General features: G+C 34.6%; 1 long non-coding RNA gene across 1 annotated transcript; it reads left to right on the plus strand.

The window, feature by feature from the left end:
* The first annotated feature begins 217 nt into the window (after positions 1-217).
* Positions 218-6,536, plus strand: LOC132737280 (uncharacterized). Its single transcript, XR_009626714.1, has 5 exons — positions 218-338; positions 3,300-3,418; positions 4,219-4,319; positions 5,350-5,470; positions 6,272-6,536. It is a non-coding gene; the product is annotated as an uncharacterized LOC132737280 (long non-coding RNA).
* The last annotated feature ends 6,295 nt before the right edge of the window (positions 6,537-12,831 follow it).

Genomic DNA, 12,831 nt, shown 5'->3' on the forward strand with positions numbered 1-12,831 from the left:
AGAAAATCCATTGACAAAATCAAAAGATATGACAGAATTTGTGATATAAATTTTTGAGTAAAATTCTATTGGCCGAGGATGATTTTTCGCATGAAGTTTTGTATTTAAGAAATTGTACTACATTAATGTAATTTGTTAGAGACTTGTCAAACCTATATGATTGTACTTGTATAACACTAAAATACTAGGAAATGAGTATAAAAATTTTGGCTTAACTTAAATTTTGGATTCAAGAGGAGAAATGTGAAAAACGGGAACTGGTTGATGGATATGGATGAAACTTTGCATCAGTGTTGTGTTTATGCATAGAAATCAGGAAAATAGAGGATAACTGACAGGTTTGAAAATTTTTAATTTTAATTCAAATTTTAAATTTTGACATTTTAAATTGGGACAGATGTTGTTATTGTTATCTCCCCTTCAAATGTAGATGTCTGCTACTGTGTCAGTAAGTGCAGAAGAAGGGTACAGAGCTTTTGCATAAAGGATTAACCACATTTTATTGAATTAAAACTGTAAAAATAAATTTTAAATTAAAAAATGAAATTTTGTTTAAAGCAGTTAATAAATTGATAAAATTTTATTTTTGCACCCTGTGTTTAGCAATTTTCTAGATCTATAGCTTATTTCTATGAGATTTATATAGAAAATGATAATTATACCCCCAAAAACGAAGTTTGGGGGGGGTATATAGGAGTCACCCGGTGGTCGATCGGTTGGTTGGTTGGTCGGTCGGTCGGTCCAGCTGTCCGTTGCATTTTCCTTGTCCGGAGCATAACTTGAAGACTAATAGTTGGAATTCAATATAACTTCATACAATGGTCAAGCACATTGAGAGGAAGTGCAGTGCACAAGAACCATAACTCCATCTTAACTAATTACAGAGTTATTGCCCTTTGTTACTTTTCCTTGTCCGGAGCATAACTTGAAAACTACTGGTTTAAACTCGAAACAACTTCATACAATTGTCAAGCACAATAAGGGGAAGTGCAGTGCACAAGAACCATAACTCTATCTAAAGTAATAACAGAGTTATTGCCCTTTGTTATTTTTCCATTGCTTTCTTTTGTCCAGACTATAACTTGAAGACTAATAGTTGGAATTCAATATAACTTCATACAATGGTTAAGCACATTGAGAGGAAGTGCAGTGTATAAGAACCATAACGCCATTTTGACTAATTACAGAGTAACTGCCCTTTGTTACTTTTCCTTGTCCAGAGCATAACTTGAAAACTACTGGTTGAAACTCGAAACAACTTCATACAATTGTCAAGTACAATAAGGGGAAGTGCAGTGCACAAGAACCAAAACTCTATCTAAAGTAATTACAGAGTTATAACCCTTTGTTATTTTTCCATTGCTTTCTTTTGTCCGGACTCAAACTTGAAGAATAATTGTTGGAATTCAATATAACTTCATACAATGGTCAAGCACATTGAGAGGAAGTGCAGTGCATGAGAACCATAACTCCATTTTGACTAATTACAGAGTTACTGCCCTTTGTTACTTTTCCTTGTCCGGAGCATAACTTGAAAACTACTAGTTGGAATTCAAAACAACTTCATACAATGGCCAAGCACAATAAGGGAAAGTGCCATGCACAAGAACCATAACTCCATTTTGACTTATTACAGAGTTATTGCCCTTTGTTACTTTTTGATTGCTTTTTTTTGTCCGGAGCATAACTTGAAGACTGCTAGTTGGAATTCAATATAACTTCATACAATGGTCAAGCACATTGAGAGGAAGTGCAGTGCATGAGAACCATAACTCCATCTTGACATATGACAGAGTTAAGCACATTAAGAGGAAATGTAGTGCACAAGAATTATAACTCCATTTTGACAAATTACAGAGTTATTGCCCTTTGATACTTTTCCTTGTCTGGAGCATAACTTAAAACATACTGGTTGGAATTTAAAACAACTTCATACAATGGTCAAGCACAATAAGAGAAAGTGCAGTGCACAAGAACCATAACTCCATTTTGACTAATTACAGAGTTACTGCCCTCTTTTACTTTTCCTTGTCCAGAGCATAACTTGAAAACTACTAGTTGGAATTCAAAACTATTTCATACTATGGTCAAGTATATTGAAAGGAAGTGCAGTGCACAGAAAGCATAACTCTTTTTTGACTAATTTAAAAGTTTTTGCCCTTTGTTTGTTTTTATTGTCCAGTGCATAACTTGAAAATTAATGGTTGGAATTCAATGAAACTTCATACAATGGTCAAGGGCAGTGAGATGAAGTGCATAGCACAAGAACAATAACTCTATATGGACTAATTACAGTTATTGCTTTTGTTACTTTTTTGTCCAGTGCATAACTTGAAAACTAGTAGTTTGAATTCAATACAACTTGATACAATGGTCAAGCACAATGAGAGGAAGTGCAGTGTACAATAGCCATAACTCAATCTTCAGTATTTATAGAGTTATTGCCCTTTGTTCCTTTTCCTTGCCCACAACTATAACTCTGTTTCAATTCTTTACAAGGTATTCTGTTACTAGTAACATCCTCATTTCCGAAGCAGTCTTGGGGGGGGGGGGGGGGGTATTAATCACATTAAGTGATAGTTCTTGTTTTTAGAGAAATGCATCTTAAATTATGGATTAACCATGCATTGCAAAGAATTGGGGAGTGCGTGTTTTCAGGCTGGTTACATTGGCAAGAAAAGTGATTGGCAAGCTCATTCCAGAGGTCTTAGGGGCCCAAGAAGCACCGGCCATGGGATTCGAACAAGCACCATAGTAGCCTTTTGCTCATATATGCACTAATGTTTCAGCAAAGTATTGATGCTGTAGTAATCAGATTGTAAATATGCACTATTGTCTTGTATTTCAATGAAGCAGAACTGACAATTGAACAGGACAAATGTGATTTACATGTTGGAAATATAGGCACTTTCAGTGTAGTGAAACTTGATGTTTTGCTGTGTTGCAGGATGTATTTGCTAATATATACACACAAAAGATTTTCTAGTCATTAAACAGTGTAGCTTATGGATAATTGGCTCATTTAGAATAACACAGTTGATGTGATTGTTGTTGTTGTTGTTGTAGCAGCTGCTACAGCAGTTAAATTAGGTTAGGTTTATAATGTCTAAACTGCTATTTCCATGCAGGCATGCATTTTTAAGCAAACAATATTTAAGCCCTCCTGTGTGAATTAGCAAATCAAGCTATTGATTAATTAAGAAATTATTTTCCTTCTTTTTTAGATATCAGAATTACAGCATAAATGCCTCTTATAATTTCCTTCGTCATGTACTTTTAAGTGTTGCATATTTTTTCAGACTATGCAGTTACCAAAGCCGGGGTTTGAGTACAGGACCTTACCTTATACTGGTTAAGATCTATGGAAGAACTCCTTCAGCTCAGTTTGGCAGCAGATTTGTCAGGACACATTGCGAAGGTAATAACTTATGTCTAGTTTGAAACTTCAGCTATTGACGGCAACGACTCCCAATGCTCGGGCAATATTTGGTAGATATTTTGATGTATATCAGGTGAAAATTTCTCTAATTTTGACTATTTTAAGACTTCTCAATGATTTAAAGTGGGAGACAGTATGTGCCATCATTTTTTAGCCTTATTTGTGTGAGAGTTGGCAAATCTTACTTTGTCAGAAAACATAGCCCATGGCCACATGGTAACCTCTTTGCTAAACTTAAGATTACCTCTGTTTGTCTTTATTGATATCTTAAGCAAACAATGTAGGGTATATATCTTGGTACTTTACTTTATTTACCATGGTATATAGGTAAAAATTATAATCAGTAAGTTTTATTGCAATATTGAAAGAAAAAGTTATGAATTTAATTGTGATTACTTGTATTTTAACCCAAAATTTCATGCTCTCATTAAAATTAATGGAGTTTATATTACAATTTTAAAGCAATAAGGGCTTATTCTTTCATAAAAACAACTATTGACATTAGCCGGTAACATTAAACTTTATTCGAAGAAAATCCATTGAAAAAAGCTCCATTGACAAAATCAAAAGATATGACAGAATTTGTGATATAAATTTTTGAGTAAAATTCTATTGGCCGAGGATGATTTTTCGCATGAAGTTTTGTATTTAAGAAATTGTACTGCATTAATGTAATTTGTTAGAGACTTGTCAAACCTATATGATTGTACTTGTTTAACACTAAATTACTAGGAAATGAGTATAAATTTTGGCTTAACTTAAATTTTGGATTTATTTAGAGAAATGTGAAAAATGGGAACTGGTTGATGGATATGGATGAAACTTTGCATCAGTGTTGTGTTTATGCATAGAAATCAGGAAAATAGAGGATAACTGACAGGTTTGAAAATTTTTAATTTTAATTCAAATTTTGACATTTTAAATTGGGACAGATGTTGTTATTGTTATCTCCCCTTCAAATGTAGATGTCTGCTACTGTGTCAGTAAGTACAGAGCTTTTGCATAAAGGATTAACCACATTTTATTGAATTAAAACTGTAAAAATAAATTTTAATTTAAAAAATGAAATTTAAATTTTGTTTAAAGCAGTTAATAAATTGATAAAATTTTATTTTTGCACCCTGTGTTTAGCAATTTTCTAGATCTATAGCTTATTTTTATGAGATTTATATAGAAAATGATAATTTTTATAGGAAATGCATCTTAAATTATGGATAAACCATGCATTGCAAAGAATTGGGGAGTGCCTGTTTTCAGGCTGGTTACATTGGCAAAAAAAGTGATTGGCAAGCTCATTCCAGAGGTCTTAGGGGCCCAAGAAGCACCGGCCATGGGAATCGAACAAGCACTGTGCATAGTAGCCTTTTGCTCATATGGACCACACATTATATGCACTGATGTTTCAGCAAAGTATTGGTGCTGTAGTAATCAGATTGTAAATATGCACTATTGTCTTGTATTTCAATGAAGCAGAACTGACAATTGAACAGGACAAATGTGATTTACATGTTGGAAATATAGGCACTTTCAGTGTAGTGAAACTTGATGTTTTGCTGTGTTGCAGGATGTATTTGCTAATATATACACACAAAAGATTTTCTAGTCATTAAACAGGGTAGCTTATGGATAATTGGCTCATTTAGAATAACACAGTTGATGTGATTGTTGTTGTTGTAGCAGCTGCTACAGCAGTTAAATTAGGTTAGGTTTATAATGTCTAAACTGCTATTTCCATGCAGGCATGCATTTTTAAGCAAACAATATTTAAGCCCTCCTGTGTGAATTAGCAAATCAAGCCATTGATTAATTAAGAAATTATTTTCCTTCTTTTTTAGATATCAGAATAACAGCATAAATGCCTCTTATAATTTCCTTCGACATGTACTTTTAAGTGTTGCATATTTTTTCAGACCATGCACGGTTACCAAAGCCGGGGTTTGAGTACAAGACCTTACCTTATACTGGTTAAGATCTATGGAAGAACTCCTTCAGCTCAGTTTGGCAGCAGATTTGTCAGGACACATTGCGAAGGTAATAACTTATGTCTAGTTTGAAACTTCAGCTATTGACGGCAACGACTCCCAATGCTCGGGCAATATTTGGTAGATATTTTGATGTATATCAGGTGAAAATTTCTCTAATTTTGACTATTTTAAGACTTCTCAATGATTTAAAGTGGGAGACAGTATGTGCCATCATTTTTTAGCCTTATTTGTGTGAGAGTTGGCTAATCTTACTTTGTCAGAAAACATAGCCCATGGCCATATGGTAACCTCTTTGCTAAACTTAAGATTACCTCTGTTTGTCTTTATTGATATCTTAAGCAAACAATGTAGGGTATATATCTTGGTACTTTACTTTATTTACCATGGTTTATAGGTAACAATTATAATCAGTAAGTTTTATTGCAATATTGAAAGAAAAAGTTATGAATTTATTTGTGATTACTTGTATTTTAACCCAAAATTTCATGCTCTCATTAAAATTAATGGAGTTTATATTACAATTTTAAAGCAATAAGGGCTTATTCTTTCATAAAAACAACTAATTGACATTAGCCGGTAACATTAAACTTTATTCTATGAAAATCCATTGAAAAAAGCTCCATTGACAAAATCAAAAGATATGACAGAATTTGTGATATAAATTTTTGAGTAAAATTCTATTGGCCGAGGATGATTTTTCGCATGAAGTTTTGTATTTAAGAAATTGTACTGCATTAATGTAATTTGTTAGAGACTTGTCAAACCTATATGATTGTACTTGTATAATACTAACTTACTAGGAAATGAGTATAAATTTTGGCTTAACTTAAATTTTGGATTTATTTAGAGAAATGTGAAAAATGGGAACTGGTTGATGGATATGGATGAAACTTTGCATCAGTGTTGTGTTTATGCATAGAAATCAGGAAAATAGAGGATAACTGACAGGTTTGAAAATTTTTAATTTTAATTCAAATTTTGACATTTTAAATTGGGACAGATGTTGTTATTGTTATCTCCCCTTCAAATGTAGATGTCTGCTACTGTGTCAGTAAGTACAGAAGAAGGGTACAGAGCTTTTGCATAAAGGATTAACCACATTTTATTGAATTAAAACTGTAAAAATAAATTTTAAATTAAAAAATGAAATTTAAATTTTGTTTAAAGCAGTTAATAAAGTGATAAAATTTTATTTTTGCACCCTGTGTTTAGCAATTTTCTAGATCTATAGCTTATTTTATGAGATTTATATAGAAAATGATAATTTTTAGAGAAATGCATCTTAAATTATGGATAAACCATGCATTGCAAAGAATTGGGGAGTGCGTGTTTTCAGGCTGTAGCCATTGGCAAAAAAAGTGATTGACAGTAGTCTTAGGGGCCCAAGAAGCACCGGCCATGGGATTCGAACAAGCACCATAGTAGCCTTTTGCTCATATGGACCACACATTATATGCACTGATGTTTCAGCAAAGTATTGATGCTGTAGTAATCAGATTGTAAATATGCACTATTGTCTTGTATTTCAATGAAGCAGAACTGACAATTGAACAGGACAAATGTGATTTACATGTTGGAAATATAGGCACTTTCAGTGTAGTGAAACTTGATGTTTTGCTGTGTTGCAGGATGTATTTGCTAATATATACACACAAAAGATTTTCTAGTCATTAAACAGGGTAGCTTATGGATAATTGGCTCATTTAGAATAACACAGTTGATGTGATTGTTGTTGTTGTTGTTGTAGCAGCTGCTACAGCAGTTAAATTAGGTTAGGTTTATAATGTCTAAACTGCTATTTCCATGCAGGCATGCATTTTTAAGCAAACAATATTTAAGCCCTCCTGTGTGAATTAGCAAATCAAGCCATTGATTAATTATGTCTCCCCCACCTCGGGGGGAGACATATTGTTTTTGCCCTGTCCGTCAGTCCGTCAGTCCGTCCGTCAGTCCGTCCGTCCATTCTTCGTTTCCGGACGATAACTAGAGTTCCTTTTGACCTACAGCTCTCAAACTTCATAGGATGAATGGTCTTATTGAGCAGATGATCCCTATTGTTTTTGGGGTCAGTAGTTCAAAGGTCAAGGTCACAGTGACCGTTGGTCAATTTCTCGTTTCCGGATGATAACTAGAGTTCCTTTTGACCTACAGCCCTCAAACTTCATAGGATGATTGGTCTTATAGAGCTGATGATCCCTATTGTTTTTGGGGTCAGTAGGTCAAAGGTCAAGGTCACACTGACCGTTGGTCAATTTCTCGTTTCCGGATGATAACTAGAGTTCCTTTAGACCTACAGACCTCAAACTTCATAGGATGATTGGTCTTATTGAGCAGATGATCCTATTGTTTTTGGGGTCAGTAGTTCAAAGGTCAAGGTCACAGTGACCGTTGGTCAATTTCTCGTTTCCGGATGATAACTAGAGTTCCTTTTTGACCTACAGCCCTCAAACTTCATAGGATGATTGGTCTTATAGAGCAGATGATCCCTATTGTTTTTGGGGTCAGTAGGTCAAAGGTCAAGGTCACAGTGACCGTTGGTCAATTTCTCCATTTCCATTCCTGTTTCCATTCACAGTTATTCTCAGCAGTGGGGGAGACATGCGCTTTTTTACAAAAGCATCCTCTAGTTAAGAAATTATTTTCCTTCTTTTTTAGATATCAGAATTACAGCATAAATGCCTCTTATAATTTCCTTCGACATGTACTTTTAAGTGTTGCATATTTTTTCAGACCATGCACGGTTACAAAAGCCGGGATTTGAGTACAGGACCTTACCTTATACTGGTTAAGATCTATGGAAGAACTCCTTCAGCTCAGTTTGGCAGCAGATTTGTCAGGACACATTGCGAAGGTAATAACTTATGTCTAGTTTGAAACTTCAGCTATTGACGGCAATGACTCCCAATGCTCGGGCAATATTTGGTAGATATTTTGATGTATATCAGGAGAAAATTTCTCTAATTTTGACTATTTTAAGACTTCTCAATGATTTAAAGTGGGAGACAGTATGTGCCATCATTTTTTAGCCTTATTTGTGTGAGAGTTGGCTAATCTTTCTTTGTCAGAAAACATAGCCCATGGCCATATGGTAACCTCTTTTCTAAACTTAAGATTACCTCTGTTTGTCTTTATTGATATCTTAAGCAAACAATGTAGGGTATATATCTTGGTACTTTACTTTATTATATGCCCGAAAGGGCATATTATGTTATACCCCCTGGCGTCTGTCTGTCTGTCTGTCTGTCTGTCCGTCCGTCCGTTAGCAATTTGGTTTCCAGAGCATAACTTAAGTTCCATTTTGCCCACAATGTTCAAACTTCATAGGATGATTGTCCATATTAGGTAGAATACCCCTATTTATTTTGGGGTCAAAAGGTCAAGGTCACTATTACCTTAAAACTGAAAACAGTTTCCGGAGCATAACCTAAGTTCCATTTGACCCAAAATGTTCAAACTTCATAGGATGATTGTCCATATTGGGTAGAAGACCCCTATTGATTTTGGTGTCAAAAGGTCAAGGTCATTATTACTTTAAAACTGAAAAGAGTTTCCGGAGCATAACTTAAGTTCCATTTGGCCCACAATGTTCAAACTAAATAGGAAGGTTGTCCATATTGGGTAGAAGACCCCTATTGATTTTGGGATCACAAGGTCAAAGGTCAAGGTCACTCTTACCTTGATACTGAAAACAGTTTCCGGAGCATAACTTTAGTTCCATTTGGCCCACAATATTCAAACTTCATAGGATGATTGTCCATATTGGGTAGAAGACCCCTATTGATTTTGGGATCACAAGGTCAAAGGTCAAGGTCACTATTACCTTGTAACTGAAAATGGTTTCGGAGCATAACTTAAATTCTATTTGGCCCCCAGTATTCAAACTTCATAGGATGATTGTCAATATTGGGTAGAAGACCCCTATTGATTAAGACCCCACGGTTACGCGTTTGAACGGATTCGTTTCGATTTTCAGTCGAATTTACGAAATTTTTACCGTTTAATCGAAATGACAATATTGTCTTACAAAATATCTTAATCATTGCCTGTAATCAAGAATTCTATCAATTGTAATTGGTTTATTCCAAAGTAGCGAAAAGAGCGAAATGAGGATACAAAGAAAATGTGTGTGGACTCAATCGTGATGAGCCCTGAACATTAAATTATTTGTAAATAAAAAGTAAGTCATCATTTGGAGACTTGAATACATGGTGTAGTTAAGTACAAAGAAGTACCACCGTTTAAACGGTATCATTTCGGTTCTTAGCAATCATGTAAACATTTACAAAAAAATGTAAACGTGGGAGCCTTACTTTTGATTTTGGGGTCACAAGGTCAAAGGTCAAGGTCACTATTACCCTAAAACTGAAAATGGTTTCCGGAGCATAACATAAGTTCCATTTGGTCCATATTATTCAAACTTCATAGGATGATTGTCCATATTGGGTAGAAGAACCCTATAGATTTTAAGGTCACAAGGGTAAAGGTCAAGGTCACTATTACCTTAAAACTGAAAATGGTTTCCGGAGCATAACTTAAGTTCCATTTGGCCCACACTGTTCAAACTTCATAGGATGATTGTCCATATTGGGTAGAAGAACCCTATTGATTTTGGGGTCAAAAGATCAAAGGTCAAGGTCACTATTACCCGAAAACTGAAAATGGTTTCCGGAGCATAACTTAAGTTCCATTTGGCCCACATTATTCAAACTTCATAGGATGATTGTCCATATAGGGTAGAAGATCCCAATTGATTTTTTGGTCATAAGGTCAAAGGTCAAAGTCACTATTACCTTAAAACTGAAAATGTTCCATTAGGCTTACAGTGTTCAAACTTCATAGGATGATTGCCTATATAGAATAAAGGATGCATATCTATATTGGGGTCACAAGATCGAAGGTCAATATCAAATGACCTTTGTATTGTTAACAGTTTTACAACTGTCAAACTTCCTAGGATGATCACTTATATTGAATACATTTACTATATGCCATAAAAAATTGCTTATATTATGTTATACCCCTGGCGTCTTTCAGTCCATCCGTCGTAGCATTTTTTCTTACAAGATAACAACTTGATGGTGGTGCTTTGAAAACAGCAACTGTATATATATGATGGTTCTTCAGCTATAAAGGAGGATTGCTTTTGGAATGATATCTAATTCCTATGTCTTACAAATGCTTCATCCTTACTAAAAAAACACTTTCGAGCATATAATGCTCCGCCTAGCGGTGCTCTTGTTATGTCATGTGTTAATATAGTCGAGCTTGCAGTTTCCTCTGGTACCTCTTATTTCACTTGTTGCTCTTGTCAAAAAGGGCCAATGACGGTTTGTGATTGTGATTGTGATTGAACATGTGTGTCATAGAATAATTGTATCAACTACTGTTCATTTACTGAATTGTGCACTTTATATTTATCAACCGACAATACCCTTCACTCATCGAATTATCTGTCCCCGAAATAGTAAAAAATGGTAATTTTGATCCTTCAAGAACGTCCCAACTGCAGTGCCTTCAGCACTTTGATTTTTACTTATCGTTTTCACTGACATTCGTGAAGATTTTTCACATTATTAATAAATGCCCATTTTTCTTCAATTCCTTTTTCTCAAATCAACTCTTTTCATATCGATCCAGTCTTCATTTTCAATCCAACTCCTTTCAAAATGATCCTGTCCTCCCTTTTCTTTGTTCACTGTGGTATTAGAAATGCCTCACCGTACCCACTTTTCCACCCCAGTATAACATAATGAATATTGAGAATATGCTTCTATTTTCCGCAGTATATATGAAAATAATATGACTCAATCTCCGTCACTCGGTCATTACAGTGACCTCATTACCGCCCAATGGGCGGGTCACCTCGGGACGGATATTCCGATCCGAACCGCAAAATATGACAGATATTATTACTACAGTTCGGCATTCCGACCAACCTTCGATGCACAATAATCTAAAAAAAATCATGAGAAAGTGTAAAAGAGCAAACAGAACACAACAAGAACAACACTGGGACATATACAAACAAATAAATAAAACTACTGAACTTCTAAGAAATGCCAAAAAAAATATCCGATAAAACTTGCAGAGAAAATAAAAAATGAAAATATAAGCTCATCTGACTATTGAAATATACTTAAATAATTTTTGAGATAGAAACAAGTTTAGTGGCCCCAGTGATAATTCTACAAGCTTCAAGCTGTATTTTCTGAATTTCATATTCCTGATGTATTGTTATGTTGTCCCATACGACATCTGAGTATTCAAGAAGTGGTCTTATAAACGTAATATATATGATTTCTAGAGATTTTCTATCAAGAATAAATTTTGATTTTCACATGACGTTGATTCGTTGCCATGCTTTTGCTTTGATGCACCTACACATACATGTAACCTAAATATTATATTTGAACATGTGTATTAATATGATGATTCCAAGTGCCGTCATTTGAAAAAGTAACACCAAGATAAACGTTTGTGAGTTGTGACTTCCAATATTTGAGTACCGTTCATTTCTAGAAGGGGGGGGGGGTGGATAGGCTTAGAAACTTTTCGAGAAATTAATAATGATTCAGTTTTATTTGGGTTGAATGTAACCAGCCATTTATTTGCCCAATTAGTGACTTTTTTCAGATCATCATTCAAAATATTCGGATTTTCGGATTTTCAACAATTGCGGATTTACAAGCTTGTATATATACAAGCTTGTATCATCAGCAAATAGTCTAATAGTGGAATTTATATCACAAACAATATCATTGATATAGACAAGAAGATGCCAATCTTTCATATGAATCAAACACATTACTTCTTACATGTTCAAAAGACGAAAAGGTTTATTTAAATAATGTCCTTTATCCTCCTATCTTCCTTTCTATTATTATTATTATTATTATTATTATTATTATTATTATTATTATTATTATTATTATTATTATTATTATTATGCCCCCATTTCGAAGAAAAGGGGGTATATTGCTTTGCACTTGTCGGTCCGTCGGTCCGTAGACCAAATGGTTTCCGAGTGATAACTAAAGAACCCTTAGGCCTAGGAACTTCAAACTTGGTATGGTGATTGGTCATGACAAGTAGATGACCCCTATTGATTTTGGGGTCAAGGGGTCAAAGGTCAAGGTCACATTGACCTTGTAAGCAAAAACGGTTTCCGATCAATAACTAAAGAACCTTAAGGCCTAGGAACTTCAAACTTGGTATGGTGATTTGTCATGATCAGTAGATGACCCCTATTGATTTTGGGGTCAAGGGGTCAAAGGTCAAGGTCACATTGACCTTGTAAGCAAAAACGGTTTCCGATCAATAAGTAAAGAACCTTAAGGCCTAGGATATTCAAACTTGGTATGGTGATTTGTCATGATCAGTAGATGACCCCTATTGATTTTGGGGTCA

This window comes from Ruditapes philippinarum, unplaced genomic scaffold (genome assembly GCF_026571515.1).
Source record: "Ruditapes philippinarum isolate M1 unplaced genomic scaffold, ASM2657151v2 ctg4301_1_1_1_1, whole genome shotgun sequence".
Taxonomy (NCBI): Eukaryota; Metazoa; Mollusca; class Bivalvia; order Venerida; family Veneridae; genus Ruditapes; species Ruditapes philippinarum.